The sequence below is a fragment of the Bombina bombina genome, chromosome 5, assembly GCF_027579735.1.
Source record: "Bombina bombina isolate aBomBom1 chromosome 5, aBomBom1.pri, whole genome shotgun sequence".
In the NCBI taxonomy this organism is placed as follows: domain Eukaryota; kingdom Metazoa; phylum Chordata; class Amphibia; order Anura; family Bombinatoridae; genus Bombina; species Bombina bombina.
This window is the reverse complement of record NC_069503.1, coordinates 475,162,866-475,180,551: the sequence shown is the minus strand read 5'-3', so window position 1 is coordinate 475,180,551 and position 17,686 is coordinate 475,162,866. Positions and strand designations below refer to the sequence as shown.

The 17,686-nt window shown below is 42.6% G+C and overlaps 1 protein-coding gene across 2 annotated transcripts in view; it reads left to right on the top strand.

Moving 5' to 3' along the window:
• Window positions 1–13,508, top strand: part of LOC128660486 (uncharacterized) — a 308,731-nt gene extending 295,223 nt beyond the window's left edge. For both annotated transcript variants that reach the window (XM_053714361.1, XM_053714360.1), the window contains exon 16: window positions 12,871–13,508. The gene's annotated coding sequence lies outside the window, so the exon portion shown is untranslated. The remainder of the gene's footprint in view (window positions 1–12,870) is intronic.
• Window positions 13,509–17,686: the final 4,178 nt, after the last annotated feature.

Below are 17,686 nucleotides of genomic sequence, written 5' to 3'. Positions count from 1 at the left end.
GTTTCTGTTCCATAGCATGGATTCTGGTAAGATCGTTTCAATTTTACTTATGTTGATAACTCTGAAGACAGGATCACAGTGTGACTCCTTTTATCTTAATAGAATCATGGGTTAATATCCCCTGAGGGAGGTTATTGAACAGTGGGGATTAAACAAAGGTGTTCTTTGATTTATGCTGCTTTTATGTGAGATTTATTTTTCATAGACTGTTATGCAGTAACGGAACATACAGGTTTTTACTTTCTCTTTGAATGCTGCGCAGGTTGATAGCATTGGCACACTTTTTGCCATAGCGCAGGGGTTGTCCTGCATTGCGCACCACGTGACCGGGTGTGGTCAAACTTTTGTTTTCTCTTTCCTGACCGAGCTAGCTGTAGGAGACGTCGCTTCTTCTCTGGGTGCCTGGGTCTAGGAGGTGGTGAGTGTCTCAGTCATTGGGGCTATTTAGGTGCCATTTTTGGGAAAAATAAAAAGTTCATGTATTTGTATCCTACTGTTGCAAGCTATGGAGGATCCTGATATTCTTGAGGGTACTCCCTCTATTCTGTATTTCTCCCTAAATACGAATGGACCAGATTGTGACTTAGCTATAGAGGCACCACTACAGGCTAGAGATTAGCAAAAGAGACAGTAATGTACACACTGAGTAGAAACCGTTTGCGCTGTCTCCATTAGGTGATGCATATGAGTACAGAGTGCGTATTGGCACATTGGGTAAATTCAGTGCTAGCGGAGTGTTTGCGCTATTTGACAGGGGATCAGTATTGGCCTACTTTTAGAAACAATGTCCATATTAATAAGCGCAGTAGAGGCAGGGAGTTTCGCTACTGGCACTTTCTGATTGGCCCAGCAGCATGAGGGTGTATGTAACCCAGCGAATGGGAACAGCAGAAATGTCCAGTAATTCTATTGGCACAAATGTTTGGGGGTGTGCATCACATAGCCAATGGAAGTGTAGGGTAGGTATTTTAAGGTAATTGTATTGTAAAATGTTTTACATGTGGCTAAGATTACGGCGTGGGAGCCGAAACATGTTAGCCTGATTTTCATTCTGTTTTACCTACCTACACAGTTTTTACCCCGGGGGACACTGGAACCTGAACAAATGTTTTCACAATAAAGTATTTATCTTTTATTCCCCCTGCTAGACTCAGTGCTCCATTTTTTTCTTTTTCTTATACTCCCTCTATTCCTATTAGTAATACCTGTCTATATTGGGAGGAGGCCTTGGTGTGTCCACCCACTCAGCTATATTCCATATGCAAAAACAAGGTTATTTTGTCTAAAAAGGTTTACCCCATTACTACGACTGAGCCATCCACCTCTGAGGACTCGCCGTCCCGCAAGGTGCGTACCCATCAATCATCTCCATTGTTTCATGCAGCTTCCCGTAGCACGCCTGATCCTCCGTCTGGAGGGAGCCTTTTACCATCAGACTTTACCGTGCAGTTAAAGACGGCGGTGTCTGAGGCCTTTAGTGCTTTACATCGCCCCCTGCTAAGCGCAAGCAAAAGGTTAAACATAGCTCTCCGGTCAAGGGGACATCCCAGTGATTTGCTTGATTTGTCTGCTTTTCAGGTATCTCTGGATGGGTCACACCCTGAGAGGGTGAATTCTCTGAATTGGAGTCTGCTACCTCTAGGCCTCTGGCTGCAGAGGAACCAGCCTTTAGATTTAAAATTGAACACTTATATTTTCTTCTAAAGGAGGTTCTGTCTACTCTAGAGGTTTCAGAGGCCAAGTTGCCTGATGAACCTTTAATCCCTAAATTAGACAGAGTGTACAAGGATAGGGTAGCGGCACTTACTTTTCTCGTACCTGTAAAGATGGCGAATATTAAGAACGAATGGGGTAGAATTGGATGTTCCTTTTCTCCTTCGTCTGCCTTTAAAAAATGTTCCCGGACTCTCAGCTAGAGTTGTGGGGTTCTGTCCCTAAGGTGGATGGTGCTATCTTCACGTTAGCTAAGCGTACTACTATCCCTCTTGAGCATAGATCATCTTTCAGAGATCCGATGGATAAGAAAATGGAAACTTTTCTCAGGAAAACGGGAAGCGGGCTACTTGTGCGACTCCTTAGCGGAATTGATCGAGGTGGAGGGTCCCCTCAACGTTATCCAGGAAAGAATTAAGGCTTTGAGAATTGCTCATTCTTTTATATGTGATGCAAACATGGAGATTATTCACCTGAATGCCAAGATATATATCGTTTCTCAGTACAGATGTGTCGGGCGCACTGGCTGACGTCTTGGTCTGCGGACATGACTTCTAAGTCTAGATTACTTTCCCTCCCCTTTAAGGGAAACATTTTATTTGGTCCAGGCCTGGACTCTATTATCTCCATGGTTACTGGGGGCAAGGGTGCCTTCCTACCGCAGGATAAAAAGAACAAATCTAAGGGACAAGGATCTAATTTTTGTTCCTTTTGTTCTGTGAAGTCCCATAGTCAGCAGTCCCCCTCTAAACCTAAATCCAAGCAGAAAAAGAAGCCCACCGAGAACAAGTCGGCATGAAGGGGCGGCCCCCAATCCAAAGCTGGATCGTGTAGGGGGCAGACTGTCTCTGCTTTCCGACGCTTGGTCCAGGGATGTGCAGGATCCGTGGGTCCTGGAGGTCATAGCTCAGGGATACAATAGAGGTTTTAAAGCTCACCCTCCCAAGGGCAGATTTCTCCACTCAAGCCTGTCTTTAAAACTAGAAAAGAGGGAAGCCTTTCTGGGGTACGTGCGGGATCTGTCCTCCTTAGGGGTCATTGTCCCTGTTCCTAATGCAGAAAGAGGTTTGGGGTACTACTCAAACCTGTTTGTGGTCCCAAAGGAGGAGGGAACTTTCCGCCTAATTCTGGACCTAAAGTGCTTAAACAAGTTTCTAAATGTCCCCTCTTTCAAGATGGAGACAATAATGTCCATTATATTCCTCTACTTCAGGAAGGACAGTTCATGAACATTATATATCTGAAGGATGCCTACCTTCATGTTCCAATTCATAGGGACCACTTCCAGTTCCTAAGGTTTGTGTTCCTGGATCAGCACTTCCAGTACATTGCACTTCCGTTTGGTCTTGCTACAGCCCCAAGAATCTTCACAAAAGTTCTGGGAGCTCTCCTGGCCGTCCTATCATTTTGCAGAAGACCATTCGGTTTCTCTTCTCTCTCTTCTTCGATCACATGGATGGAAGATAAACTTAGAGAAGTTCTCTCATCACATGCACCAGGGAAGAATTCTGGGGTACTATAATCGATTCAGTATCCATGAGGATATTTATAACCGACCAGAGACGGTGAAAACTATTTTCGGCATGTCTTGCCCTCCGGACCTCCTTAAGGCCATCTGTGGCTAAGTGTATGGAGGTAATTGGTCTCATGGTGTCCAGCATGGACATTCTTTTGCAAGGTTCCGTCTCAGACTGTGCATGCTGAGGCAGTGGAATGGCGATCATTCAGATCTGTCTCAACAGATTTCCCTGTACAACCGGTCGAGAGAATCGATCTATTGGTGACTCTGCCCAGATCATCTGTCTCAAGGGACATCCTTTCTCAGACCATCCTGGGAGATTGTGACTACGGACGCAAGCCTCTCAGGATGGGGAGCTGTTTGGGGTGCCAAGAAGGCACAGGGCCTGTGGTTGCAGGAAGAAAGCTCCCTCCCGATCAACGTTTTGGAACTTCGAGCAATTTACAATGCTCTGAAGGCTTGGCCTCTTCTGGGTTCGGCCCAGTTTATATGATTCCAATCGGAAAATATAACCTCGGTGGCTTACATCAACCATCAAGGGGGGAGCAAGAAGCTCCCTAGCGATGAGGGAAGTATCTCAGATTCTGGAGTGGGTGGAGGGCCACAACTGTTCCCTGTCAGCGATCCACATTATGGGTGTGGACTACTGGGAAGAAGACAGACAATCCTTTCATCCGGGGGAATGGTCTCTCCATCCCGAGGCGTTTGCGGAGATATGCTTCAGGTGGGGGTACGCCACAGATAGATCTCATGGCGTCTCGTCTCAATGCCAAACTACCCAGATATGGGTCGAGGTCTAGGGATCCTCAGGCGGAGTTTATAGATGCGTTAGCGGTGCCTTGGAGGTTCAATCTAATCTACCTTTTTTCCGCCTTTATCACTCCTTCCTCGAGTAGTGGCCTTCATCAAGCAGGAGCAAGTGTTACTGTTGCTCCATCGTTACCAAGAACAACGTGGTTCGCGGATCTAGTGAGGAGGTTACCTTGTTGCAGGGATCTGCTGGAACAAGGTCCTTATGTTCACCAAAATCTAGATTATCTGAGGCTCACTGCGTGGCGATTGAACGCTTAGTCCTAGCCAAGAGAGGGTTTTCTGAGAGAGTTATCTATACTCTCATTCAAGCTCGTAAGCCAGTTACTTGTTGCATCTATCATAAGGTGGGGAGAACCTACAAATTCTGGTGTGAAGAGCGTGGATTTCCTTGGCATAAAGTTAAGGTTGCCAGGATTCTTATGTTTCTCCAGGATGGTCTGTAGAAGGGTCTTTCGGCCTGTTCCCTGAGGGGACAGATTTCGACTTTGTCTGTTTTACTGCACAAGAGGCTCTGTGAGCTTCCAGACGTGCAGTCCTTTGTTAAGGCTCTGATTAGGATCAGATCTGTGTTCAGATCTTTGGCTCCCCCTTGGAGTCTGAATCTGGTTCTTAAGGTTTTGCAACAGGCTCCGTTTGAGCCTATGCATGAAATATTAGGTTGCTGTCCTAGAAAGTTCTCTTTCTACTGGTTATTGCTTCTGCCCCCAGAGTATCTGAGATTGCACTGTGAGCCTCCTTATCTGGTGTTCCATTCGGATAAGGCTGTCCTGCGTACTAACACAGAAAATCAGAGAGATGCACTCAACTAGGCTTAGAACTGAAGCTGGAAATACTTCCTTGCTTAGTCCCACCTTACTCCCAGGGTACAAACTCTTTCTGCACACTGTGCCTTTCACAAAGGTAAAATCTTCTGTAGCATATCAGTCTGACCCTGCCACATGGCAGTCCTGTGCCGAAATACCAGGCAATTCTCTTTTAACCAAGGGAATACAACATACCCCAGACGTACGTTTCTGCCTCTGTGGGCCTCGTCAGTGAGGTGCAGTTGCATCCCTCTAAGGCATGTGTGCAAGGAGACCAAGTCTGGTTGCCCCTTTTACTCTTAGGGAGACCTGAGAGCATTAGCATGTCCTGCATACTAAGTTAGGGTTTCTCCCTAAAGTCGTGTCAGACCGCAACATCAATCAAGAGATTGTGGTCCCTTCATTATGTCCTAATCCTTCCTCTTCGAAGGAACGTTTTCTTCATAACTTGGACGTGGTTCGTGCATTGAAGTTTTATCTTCAAGCTACTAAGGATTTTAGACAAGCTTCTTCCTTATTTGTGGCATACTCTGGGAAGCGTAATGGCCAGAAGGTCTCTTCGACTTCCTTATCTTTTTGGTTGAGGAGTCTTATCCGCTTAGCGTATGAGACAGCGGGACTTAGACCTCCTCAGAGAATTACAGCTCATTCTACTAGAGCAGTGGCTTCCTCTTGTGCCTTTAAGAACAAGGCCTCTATGGAGCAGATTTGTAAGGTGCAAAATAGTGAGAGTGGAGCACCGAGTCTCTATAGTGGTTATAAAAACATTATCTTTATTGGAAAACACATTGGTTCAGGGACCCATGTCCCCTTGGTAAAACTGAATAATATAGGTAAAAAGATTAGAAGCTAACATGTTTCGGCACCCACGCCATAATCTTAGCCACATGATGTGGCTAAGATTATGGCGTGGGTGCCGAAAAATGTTAGCTTCTAATCTTTTTACCTATATTATTCAGTTTTACCCTGGGGACATGGGTCCCTGAACCAATGTGTTTTCCAATAAAGATAATGTTTTTATAACCACTATAGAGACTCGGTGCTCCACTCTTTCACTATTTTGCACACTATTTGGCCATAGTGTGAGCACGAGCTACAACAGTGGTTTCCAAGGGAGACTAAAGAATTTTGTGACCGGTTGCACAGCAGAGCACATTAACAGGAGATTGAGGAGGTCGCAAGGAGAGCAAGTCCGGTGTTACACTAAGAAGCTACAGGAGGCTACCAGTGAGCGGGACGGATTTGCAGCAAGAACAGCCATTGAAGGGACGTGAGTTCAGCTTTTAAGATGCTTTCTACTATATATATTTTCACAGTCGGCTGTTGGTGCTAGCGCTTCTGCGACTTCAAAAGAATATATATATTATTGTGCTGCATTGACCCTTCTGCCTGTTTAAATTCTTACATTCTTATTGTCAGCACTACTTGCGGATTTATTATAATAATGACAACACAATAATATATTTGAAGAGAGCAAGTGTGAATGAGCATTAAAGCTCGTGCGGCAAATAATGACTGTAAAAGGCCTAGCATAGAGCATATTTAAACACACAGTAACATAATATACCGGTCCCCTAGCTTCATTCCAGTTAGTTACACCACTACCTTTTTTGTTACAGATTTGTAAGGTAGCCACTCGGTCCTCCTTACACCCTTTTTCTAAATTTTAAAAGTTTGATGTTTGCCTTCGGGAGAGAGGTTTTGCAGGCTGTGGTGCCCTCAGATTAGGGTCCACCTCTCTTGTCCCTCCCGTTATCATTCAGTGTCCTCTAGAGCTTGGGATAAGTTTCCCAACAGTAAGGAATGATGCTGTGGATTCTCCTTGTATTAAGAAGGAAAACCTAAATTATGCATACCAGATAATTTAATTTCCTTCTGTACAAGGAGAGTCCACGGCCCTTTCCCGTATTTTCCGATGGAATTATCATTTTCTTCTGGCACCTTTTATACCATGATAATTCTCCTACTGTTCCTTGTTCCCTAGGCAGAATGACTGGGGGGTAGGGGAAGTGAGAGAGGTATATAAGCCTTTGGCTGGGGTGTCTTTGCCTCCTCCTGGTGGTTCAGTATTTCCCAACAGTAAGGAATGATGCCATGGACTCTCCTTGTACAGAAGGAAATGGAATTATCTGGTAAGCACTTTCTGTTTATGATAACTAGCAGTCGATCAATCTATAGAAGTCTAAAAGCAGAACCCATGCAGGAGATGTGAAGAGGAGGGATAACCACTTACTTATATTTCCCACTAGGGACGTCTGTAGTCTGAAACTAAGGGTATGTAATCATTATGGAACCTCCCACACAATCTCCTGCTCTCTGAGAAACGGCTCAAATACATAGCAGATGCAGTTAACCCTACGGCTGCCAAAAAGGCTATAACTGCAGTCCCCTCTGCTGGGTTAACTGCATCTACAATGTATTTGATATCAGCAAGGCACAGCATTTCTGAAAGGAGCAACCCCCCACCCCTACTGCTATAAGCCTGTATTGGATTCCTGCACAGGAGCAGGGCTCATTTTCAGTCAAGAAAAAATGTTTAAAAAAAAAGAAGAAAAAAAATTATATATATATATATATACACAGGGAGTGCAGAATTATTAGGCAAATGAGTATTTTGACCACATCATCCTCTTTATGCATGTTGTCTTACTCCAAGCTGTATAGGCTCGAAAGCCTACTACCAATTAAGCATATTAGGTGATGTGCATCTCTGTAATGAGAAGGGGTGTGGTCTAATGACATCAACACCCTATATCAGGTGTGCATAATTATTAGGCAACTTCCTTTCCTTTGGCAAAATGGGTCAAAAGAAGGACTTGACAGGCTCAGAAAAGTAAAAAATAGTGAGATATCTTGCAGAGGGATGCAGCACTCTTCAAATTGCAAAGCTTCTGAAGCGTGATCATCGAACAATCAAGCGTTTCATTCAAAATAGTCAACAGGGTCACAAGAAGCGTGTGGAAAAACCAAGGCGCAAAATAACTGCCCATGAACTGAGAAAAGTCAAGCGTACAGCTGCCAAGATGCCACTTGCCACCAGTTTCGCCATATTTCAGAGCTGCAACATCACTGGAGTGCCCAAAAGCACAAGGTGTGCAATACTCAGAGACATGGCCAAGGTAAGAAAGGCTGAAAGACGACCACCACTGAACAAGACACACAAGCTGAAACGTCAAGACTGGGCCAATAAATATCTCAAGACTGATTTTTCTAAGGTTTTATGGACTGATGAAATGAGAGTGAGTCTTGATGGGCCAGATGGATGGGCCCGTGGCTGGATTGGTAAAGGGCAGAGAGCTCCAGTCCGACTCAGACGCCAGCAAGGTGGAGGTGGAGTACTGGTTTTGGGCTGGTATCATCAAAGATGAGCTTGTGGGGCCTTTTCGGGTTGAGGATGGAGTCAAGCTCAACTCCCAGTCCTACTGCCAGTTTCTGGAAGACACCTTCTTCAAGCAGTGGTACAGGAAGAAGTCTGCATCCTTAAAGAAAAACATGATTTTCATGCAGGACAATGCTCCATCACACGCGTCCAAGTACTCCACAGTGTGGCTGGCAAGAAAGGGTATAAAAGAAGAAAATCTAATGACATGGCCTCCTTGTTCACCTGATCTGAACCCCATTGAGAACCTGTGGTCCATCATCAAATGTGAGATTTACAAGGAGGGAAAACAGTACACCTCTCTGAACAGTGTCTGGGAGGCTGTGGTTGCTGCTGCACGCAATGTTGATGGTGAACAGATCAAAACACTGACAGAATCCATGGATGGCAGGCTTTTGAGTGTCCTTGCAAAGAAAGGTGGCTATATTGGTCACTGATTTGTTTTTGTTTTGTTTTTGAATGTCAGAAATGTATATTTGTGAATGTTGAGATGTTATATTGGTTTCACTGGTAAAAATAAATAATTGAAATGGGTATATATTTGTTTTTTGTTAAGTTGCCTAATAATTATGCACAGTAATAGTCACCTGCACACACAGATATCCCCCTAAAATAGCTATAACTAAAAACAAACTAAAAACCACTTCCAAAACTATTCAGCTTTGATATTAATGAGTTTTTTGGGTTCATTGAGAACATGGTTGTTGTTCAATAATAAAATGAATCCTCAAAAATACAACTTGCCTAATAATTCTGCACTCCCTGTATATATTTATTTAAACCATCCCGACTTATATTAACAGCTCCATAGGCAAATAGTGTTGACGAGTTTCGATGCCTGCTTTCTTCACTCAAGTCCATTTCAGAAGTGCGGCTACTATCTGTCACACTTGAAGGGCCATGTTCCTGTTCCACTGTGTAGATTCTGGTAAGATCATTTCATATTTTATACATGTATGATAACGGAAGAAGACAGGGTCACAGTGTGACTCCTTTTATCTGTATAGAATCAAGGGTTAATATCTCCTTAGGGGGATTATTGAACAGGGGGGAATAATTTTATATGTTTATTTGATTTTATGTGTGAGATGTTATGGGCTCATAGACTGTTATGGAATATACAGGTTTCACTTTCACTGTGAGAGCCATGCAGCTTACAAGCATGGCACGCTTTCTCATAGCAGGGACGGTCCTGCATTGTGCACCATGTGATTCATTCCCTTTTTCCTGACCGAGTGTCTATCAGAGAGGAGTCATAAATCTCTGTACTGTCTGAGTCATAGGAGGTGGTGAGACCCCAGTCATTGGGGTATAAGGGTGCTGTTTTTTTTGAATAAAATAAAAAGTTTTATTTCTCTAGTTCTCCGGTTAGTGCACTAGCGATGGAGGATTCTGTTACTTTAGAGGGCACTCCCTCTATTCCTAATGAGTAATTCCTGTTTATATGGTGAGGAGGCCTTAGGTCCGCCCTCTCAATTATGTTCCATATGCCTTGATAATGTGATAATATAAAACATGCTTGATACCACAGAGTCGTTCACCTCTGAGGAATTGTCCAGTGAGGTGCATACAGTTTTCCCGTAGCATTGCTGATCCTCCATCTGGAGGGGGCTTTTTTGCAAGTCCCCTGAAAGGACAGTTTTCAGCCCTGTTTGTGTTACTGCACTAGAGGTTTGCAGAGTTTCCAGATGTGCAGCCATTTGTTAAGACTCTGCTGGGATCAGACCTGTGTTTAGATCTAAGGCTCCTCCTTGGTGTTTAAATCTTGTCCTTAAGGTTTTGCATCGGGCTCCATTGGAGCCTATGCATGAAGTAGACATTAAATTGTTGTCTTGGAAGGTTCCTTTCTACTGGCCATTGCTTCTGCGCGCAGAATATCTGTAATTGCTGCCTTACAATGTGTCCCTCCTTATCTGGCTTTTCATGCCAATAAGGCGGTTCTACGAACCAAGTTGGGTTTTCTTCCTAAGGTTGGGTCAATTCGCAACATCGCAACAACTTCGTTCTATCGTCGGGCCATGGTGGAATTTAGACAAATCTCTTTCTCGGGTTTGTTCGCTTTTCCGGGAAGTGTAGGGGTCAGAGGGCATCATAAGACTGTGTAAATATAATTTAAAACTGCCCCAAAATAAACTGTAAATTAACCTAGAAAAAATACATTAATAAAAACTGTAAGTTTCTTGCAATTTTACAACCAACTCCCACTCCAGCACATGCATATTGGTTTCAGGTTAACTATATATATATTACAGGTTTGACCCCCCTTTATCCAAACTGTTTGGGACCCTAAAAGGTTTGGATTTTTGGAGTAGTAGTTTGGATATCTGAATATTTCCATCAGTAAAATGGGACAGTTTAGAGATGGAAGTGTAATCAACAATATCTTATGCCATTTAGGCAATATTTACATGTCCTAATACTGCAAATATGTGCAACTTAAAGGTAGCTTATATCATTTTTAATACTTCGGTTATACTTGTACCCCTCAGAAAATAGAGGTACATACTGTAATCAGAACAATAATAGCTGTTTTAAATAATTCTAGACTAATATTTGCATTTTAAATCGCAAAAAAACAAACCAAAGACGCAGACAAGAGGGTTGAAAACCTAAAAACACAAGCGCATCCCAGACTCAACTTCAATTATATTTATTAATCTAAATGCACATTAAAAATGCACTTACAAGATTTTAAATCTTCTAAACGTGTCTTGTACCAGCCTCACTAATTTTTACCGTTTTTTGTAGTTGATTCCGAAGCTGCGACCTCCATTAATGAATAAAGTTTGAAACACTTGTACCCCAGTTGTGTTTTAGCTGTATTCCTTTTCAATTAAGGGGATACTCTCTTCCAGGTTAAAAAACAGATCGTCCCTTCGCATTTAGTCTATGCTGCTGTAGACTTTTTCAAGGGCTGCTTTAAATAAAGTCTACAACAGTGTAGACGAAACGCATAGGTACGATCTATCACAGACTCCTGTTTTACCCAGAAAAAGAGTCTCCCTTTCTATCGAAAAAGAATACAGGCAGAACCACATACTGGAGTACAAGAGATGTGACTTTAATGATCTGTGGTGAGTTGCAGCTTGGAACAACAAGAAGGCCTAGTAAAATACAGGGATAGGCACGGACCAAGGCTGTGGCGGACATTTTTCCAAATGTACAGATATCAGTAAAAGACATCAAGGTACATTTCAATTAAAAAAAATACTCTCTTTACTGAGAGGTAGAGGATGCATGTGGAATAGCATCTAGCAGAAGTGGCAGCGAATGGCAGTACATGAAAAGTGCAGCCCTGTACTATGCTTCATTACAGACACCAATTAAATACTCAGGGCAGCTTTTTATAATCCCTCCTCACTGGATATCCCCCTGCAGCATACAATGTTCCATACAGCATCGGCAGCACTTTTCAGTACTGCCCTTCAGCACCCAGAAAATAAAATATGTATCTGTGGTGAAGCAGGACTGAATTCCACTAAGTACAAGCAGGACAGAATTGTTACTAAACTCTCTAGATCTATTCCTGCAGAGAGATTGTTTTAACCCTTCACTCTCCCTGGGTAGTCTCAACATGCAGACCCCTGGCTGCTAAGACATTCACTGGGAGTCCAGTACAAACAGAACACCAGGCTTTTTAAATTGGCTGCTCTGACTCCCATCATTCTCAGACGGTATCATGAGTCCCAGCATCAGAGCAGCCAGTTTAAAGAGGCTGCTGGGGGGGCTCTGCAACTCCTGACCACGCACACCCCACCTTGATGTTACTCGCATGATCATCATGGTTGGTTGCTTACTTGGTTAGGTAAGGTTTGTCAGTGTAGGCATGTGCTCTGCTACTTCTACACACAGACATCAGCACTTGGCTGCCGCACAGATCAAGGAATTGGTTACCCGTCAAGACTCACGGTGTTGACACAGGCTGCACTGAAGACAGCTTGCTCTTCCCCTCTCTCTCATCACTTTTGCCGCTACTGAGCTGTGTCATGTGGGTGGCCCCAGCCCCGCAACACTTGGTGCTGCGTATGTTAAGGAGGAGTCAGGACCAGCATTCAATCTGTCCTACGCCTCCTTAACCGCCACAAAACAGGCAGCGGACACTGCAAGGGCCAGTCACGGACACCAGTGTCCATGTACGGACACCTTGCCTATCCTGGTAAAATAGCGGGAGGCTGTACAAGACACTTTTAGAAGATTTAAAATATTTAAAACTTAAAAGTGCATTTTTAATGCGTGTTTGAAATTAATAATTTAATCGTATTTGAGTCTGGGATGCATTTCGGTGTTTTATGTTTTCAATAGCGGAAGTGCTTAGAAGTCTGCTTTACCTGTCTTATAAAAAAACAGCTGCTCCCAAGTACTTTCAGTGAAACAGACTCCAGCCTTCAGCTGCACCTTAAGCAAAACCAATAATGTAAACAATTGAACCATGGTTAACAGAAATAAATAGGGAGGGCACTGAATAAATATGTCAAAGGATTGGACTTTTTTCTGTTTAAAATTCGTTTTTTTTTTTGGGGTTCTTTGTTTGAATGCATTAATGATTGTTATTCACAACCATTTAATTTCCTATAAGAAGACCCTATATAAGAGTGATTAACTGAAGTTGTACATTTGCGCTAAAGAATATTGTTTCTTTCTAGATGGCAAGAGTTCACAAAATCCTTACTCGTGGGAATTTACTCCTAGCCACCAGGAGGAGGCAGAGACCCTACAACAACGCTTTTAAATATCTCTCCCACTTCCCGTCTTTGCTTGTCAAGGAGTGGGCAAGGAGAGAAGAGGTGTTCTAAAAGAATTCTTCTCACCCTCAGTGGATAGTTCCCAGACGAGAGGGTTTTTATTCATTCATAAATTAAGTACAAAAAAGGAAAAAAAAGCATTTAAGACATTATAATTACTTAAATGAGGAAAAAAAAAAATTATTGTCTTGCTCAACCTCAATCTCTCTCTCTCTCTCTCTCTCCTCGTCCAGGATAAAATAATTGTTGTGATCACTTCACCTTAACATCCAGTGCTTTATTTTTGTTTTTGTTTAAAAAAAGAAAACACACAACCCCCCTCCACTCCATTCAACATTTACCTACATTTTACCAGAAACCTTAAAGTACTATATCACTGTTCCTGAGGGATATATTAATTTGTCTTGTTCCCTCTCTGTCTGGACTCTAATAAACAAGGCCCATTCCTGAAAAAAACTTCTGTATTTCTTTTCGTCATTCATGGGTGTATCAAATTGTTCTATAATAAGATTTTTAATAAAGTTTATCCATTCAGATAATTTTGTCTCGTTTCTTTCTTTCCATTTCCTCATGATCAAATTCCTAGTTGCTATATAGCTTCATTTACCACTTTTTAATTCTATTTCATGTCTGTTTATCTACAGAATTTTTTTTTTTCTTTTTTTTTTTTCAAGTTCTTTTTATTAAGAATCTAAATAATAACAATAGTTACAAAACGGACCGTCAGTTTACTCATTACATACATTTTCTGTTTACAATATGCTGAGAATAGCAGTAATATCTGTGAAAATTAGATTATACTTCATGGATTCTTGATTTTCCAATTTTGTGATAAAATAAACAATAACATTAACCTTAGTGTCTCAGTGTCTTCATTAATACATGTGTGTTAAACCAATAGTGTACCTGGTCATAAATATTTAAGTGTAGTAAGTATTTAGCATGCCCCTATATAAGTAAGCTTTTTATGTACTGTTCCCAATTGTTCTACAGTTCAATGAATGGATCACTGTTTCCAGTTTTATAGGAGCTGTATTCCTCTAGTTCTATCAAATTCATGACTTTATTTCACCACATCTCTATATTGGGGGCCTCCAATGATTTCCAGTTCTTGGCTATAAGAATTTTAACGCTGTTTATCATAATTTCTTTCATGTAATTGGCAAGAGTCCATGAGCTATTGACATATAGGATATACATTCCTACCAGGAGGGGCAAAGTTTCCCAAACCTCAAAATGCCTTTAAATACACCCCTCACCACACCCACAATTCAGTTTTACAAACTTTGCCTCCCATGGAGGTGGTGAAGTAAGTTTTTGTGCTAGATTTCTACGTTGATATGCACTTCGCAGCAGGCTGAAGCCTGGTTTTCCTCTCAGAGTGCAGTGAATGTCAGAGGGATGTGAAGAGAGTATTGCCTATTTGAATACCATGGTCTTCCTCTAGGGGATCTATTTCATAGGTTCTCTGTTATCGGTCGTAGAGATTTCTTCTCCTACCTCCCTTTTCAGATTGACTATATACCATTACCTCTACTGATTCTCGTTTCAGTACTGGTTTGGCTATCTACTATATGTAGATGAGTGTCTATAGGGTAAGTAAGTCATTATTTTATTCATGACACTCTAAGCTATGGTTGGGCACTTTATATGTAAAGTTCTAAATATATGTTTTAAACTTATATTTGCCATGATTCAGGATAATCGGTGTTCCTTCTTTCAGACTGTCAGTTTCATTTTTTGGGAAAATGCATATGGAATAAAATATTTTTCTTCCTTAAAATTTTCAATTGACTTTTCTCCAACATAGGTGTGTCCGGTCCACGGCGTCATCCTTACTTGTGGGATATTCTCTTCCCCAACAGGAAATGGCAAAGAGCCCAGCAAAGCTGGTCACATGATCCCTCCATGCTCCTACTTCCCCAGTCATTCTCTTTGCCGTTGTACAGGCAACATCTCCACGGAGATGGCTTAGAGTTTTTTAGTGTTTAACTGTAGTTTTATTATTCAATCAAGAGTTTGTTATTTTAAAAATAGTGCTGGTATGTACTATTTACTCTGAAACAGAAAAGAGATGAAGATTTCTGTTTGTAAGAGGAAAATTATTTTAGCAACCGTTACTAAAAATCGATGGCTGTTCCACACAGGACTGTGAGAGGAATTAACTTCAGTTGGGGGAACAGTGAGCAGACTTTTTGCTGCTTGAGGTATGACACATTCTAACAAGACGATGTAATGATGGAAGCTGTCATTTTCCCTATGGGATCCGGTAAGCCATTTTTATTACAGAGTAAATAAGGGCTTCACAAGGGCTTGTTAAGACTGTAGACATTTTCTGGGCTAAATCGATTCATATATAACATATTTAGCCTTGAGGAATCATTTAATATGGGTACCTTTGTTATACAAAGTTTATGCCTGTTTAACATGTCTGAACTACCAGATAGACTGTGTTCTGAATGTGGGGAAGCCAAGGTTCCTTCTCATTTAAATAGATGTGATTTATGTGACACTGAAAATGATGCCCAAGATGATTCCTCAAGTGAGGGGAGTAAGCATGGTACTGCATCATTCCCTCCTTCGTCTACACCAGTCTTGCCCACTCAGGAGGCCCCTAGTACATCTAGCGCGCCAATACTCTTACTATGCAACAATTAACGGCTGTAATGGATAATTCTATCAAAAACATTTTAGCCAAAATGCCCACTTATCAGCGTAAGCGCGACTGCTCTGTTTTAGATACTGAAGAGCATGAGGACGCTGAGGATAATGGTTCTGATATGCCCCTACACCAGTCTGAGGGGGGCCCAGGGAGGTTTTGTCTGAGGGAGAAATTTCAGATTCAGGGAAATTTCTCAACAAGCTGAACCCGATGTGATTACATTTAAATTTAAGTTGGAACATCTCCGCGCTCTGCTTAAGGAGGTGTTATCCACTCTGGATGATTGTGAGAATTTGATCATCCCAGAGAAACTATGTAAAATGGACAAGTTCCTAGAGGTCCCGGGGCCCCCCAGAAGCTTTTCCTATACCCAAGCGGGTGGCGGACATTGTAAATAAAGAATGGGAAAGGCCCGGTATACCTTTCGTCCCTCCCCCCATATTTAAAAAATTGTTTCCCATGGTCGACCCCAGAAAGGACTTATGGCAGACAGTCCCCAAGGTCGAGGGGGGCGGTTTCTACTTAAACAAACGCACCACTATACCCATAGAAGATAGTTGTGCTTTCAAAGATCCTATGGATAAAAAATTAGAAGGTTTGCTTAAAAAGATGTTTGTTCAGCAAGGTTACCTTCTACAACCAATTTCATGCATTGTCCCTGTCACTACAGCCGCGTGTTTCTGGTTCGATGAGCTAGAAAAGGCGATCGATAGTGATTCTCCTCCTTATGAGGAGATTATGGACAGAATCCGTGCTCTCAAATTGGCTAATTCTTTCACCCTAGACGCCACTTTGCAATTGGCTAGGTTAGCGGCGAAAAATTCTGGGTTTGCTATTGTGGCGCGCAGAGCGCTTTGGTTTGAAATCTTGGTCAGCGGATGCGTCTTCCAAGAACAAATTGCTTAACATTCCTTTCAAGGGGGAAAACGCTGTTTGGCCCTGACTTGAAAGAGATTAATCTCTGATATCACTGGGGGTAAGGGCCACGCCCTTCCTCAGGATAGGTCTTTCAAGGCCAAAAATAAACCTAATTTTCGTCCCTTTCGTAGAAACGGACCAGCCCCAAGTGCTACGTCTCTAAGCAAGAGGGTAATACTTCTCAAGCCAAGCCAGCCTGGAGACCAATGCAAGGCTGGAACAAGGGAAAGCAGGCCAAGAAGCCTGCCACTGCTACCAAGACAGCATGAAATGTTGGCCCCCGATCCGGGACCGGATCTGGTGGGGGGCAGACTCTCTCTCTTCGCTCAGGCTTGGGGCAAGAGATGTTCTGGATCCTTGGGCACTAGAAATAGTCTCCCAAGGTTATCTTCTGGAATTCAAGGGGCCTCCCCCAAGGGGGAGGTTCCACAGGTCTCAATTGTCTTCAGACCACATGAAAAGACAGGCATTCTTACATTGTGTAGAAGACCTGTTAAAAATGGGAGTGATTCATCCTGTTCCTTTAGGAGAACAAGGGATGGGGTTCTACTCCAATCTGTTCGTAGTTCCCAAAAAAGAGGGAACATTCAGACCAATCTTAGATCTCAAGATCCTAAACAAGTTTCTCAAGGTTCCATCGTTCAAAATGGAAACCATTCGAACAATTCTTCCTTCCATCCAGGAAGGTCAATTCATGACCACGGTGGATTTAAAGGATGCGTATCTACATATTCCTATCCACAAGGAACATCATCGGTTCCTAAGGTTCGCATTCCTGGACAAGCATTACCAGTTTGTGGCACTTCCGTTCGGATTAGCCACTGCTCCAAGGATTTTCACAAAGGTACTAGGGTCCCTTCTAGCGGTGCTAAGACCAAGGGGCATTGCAGTAGTACCTTACTTGGACGACATTCTGATTCAAGCGTCGTCCCTTCCTCAAGCAAAGGCTCACACGGACATTGTCCTGGCCTTTCTCAGATCTCATGGGTGGAAAGTGAACGTAGAAAAAAGTTCTCTATCTCCGTCAACAAGGGTTCCCTTCTTGGGAACAATAATAGACTCCTTAGAAATGAGGATTTTTCTGACAGAGGCCAGAAAATCAAAACTTCTAAACTCTTGTCAAATACTTCATTCTGT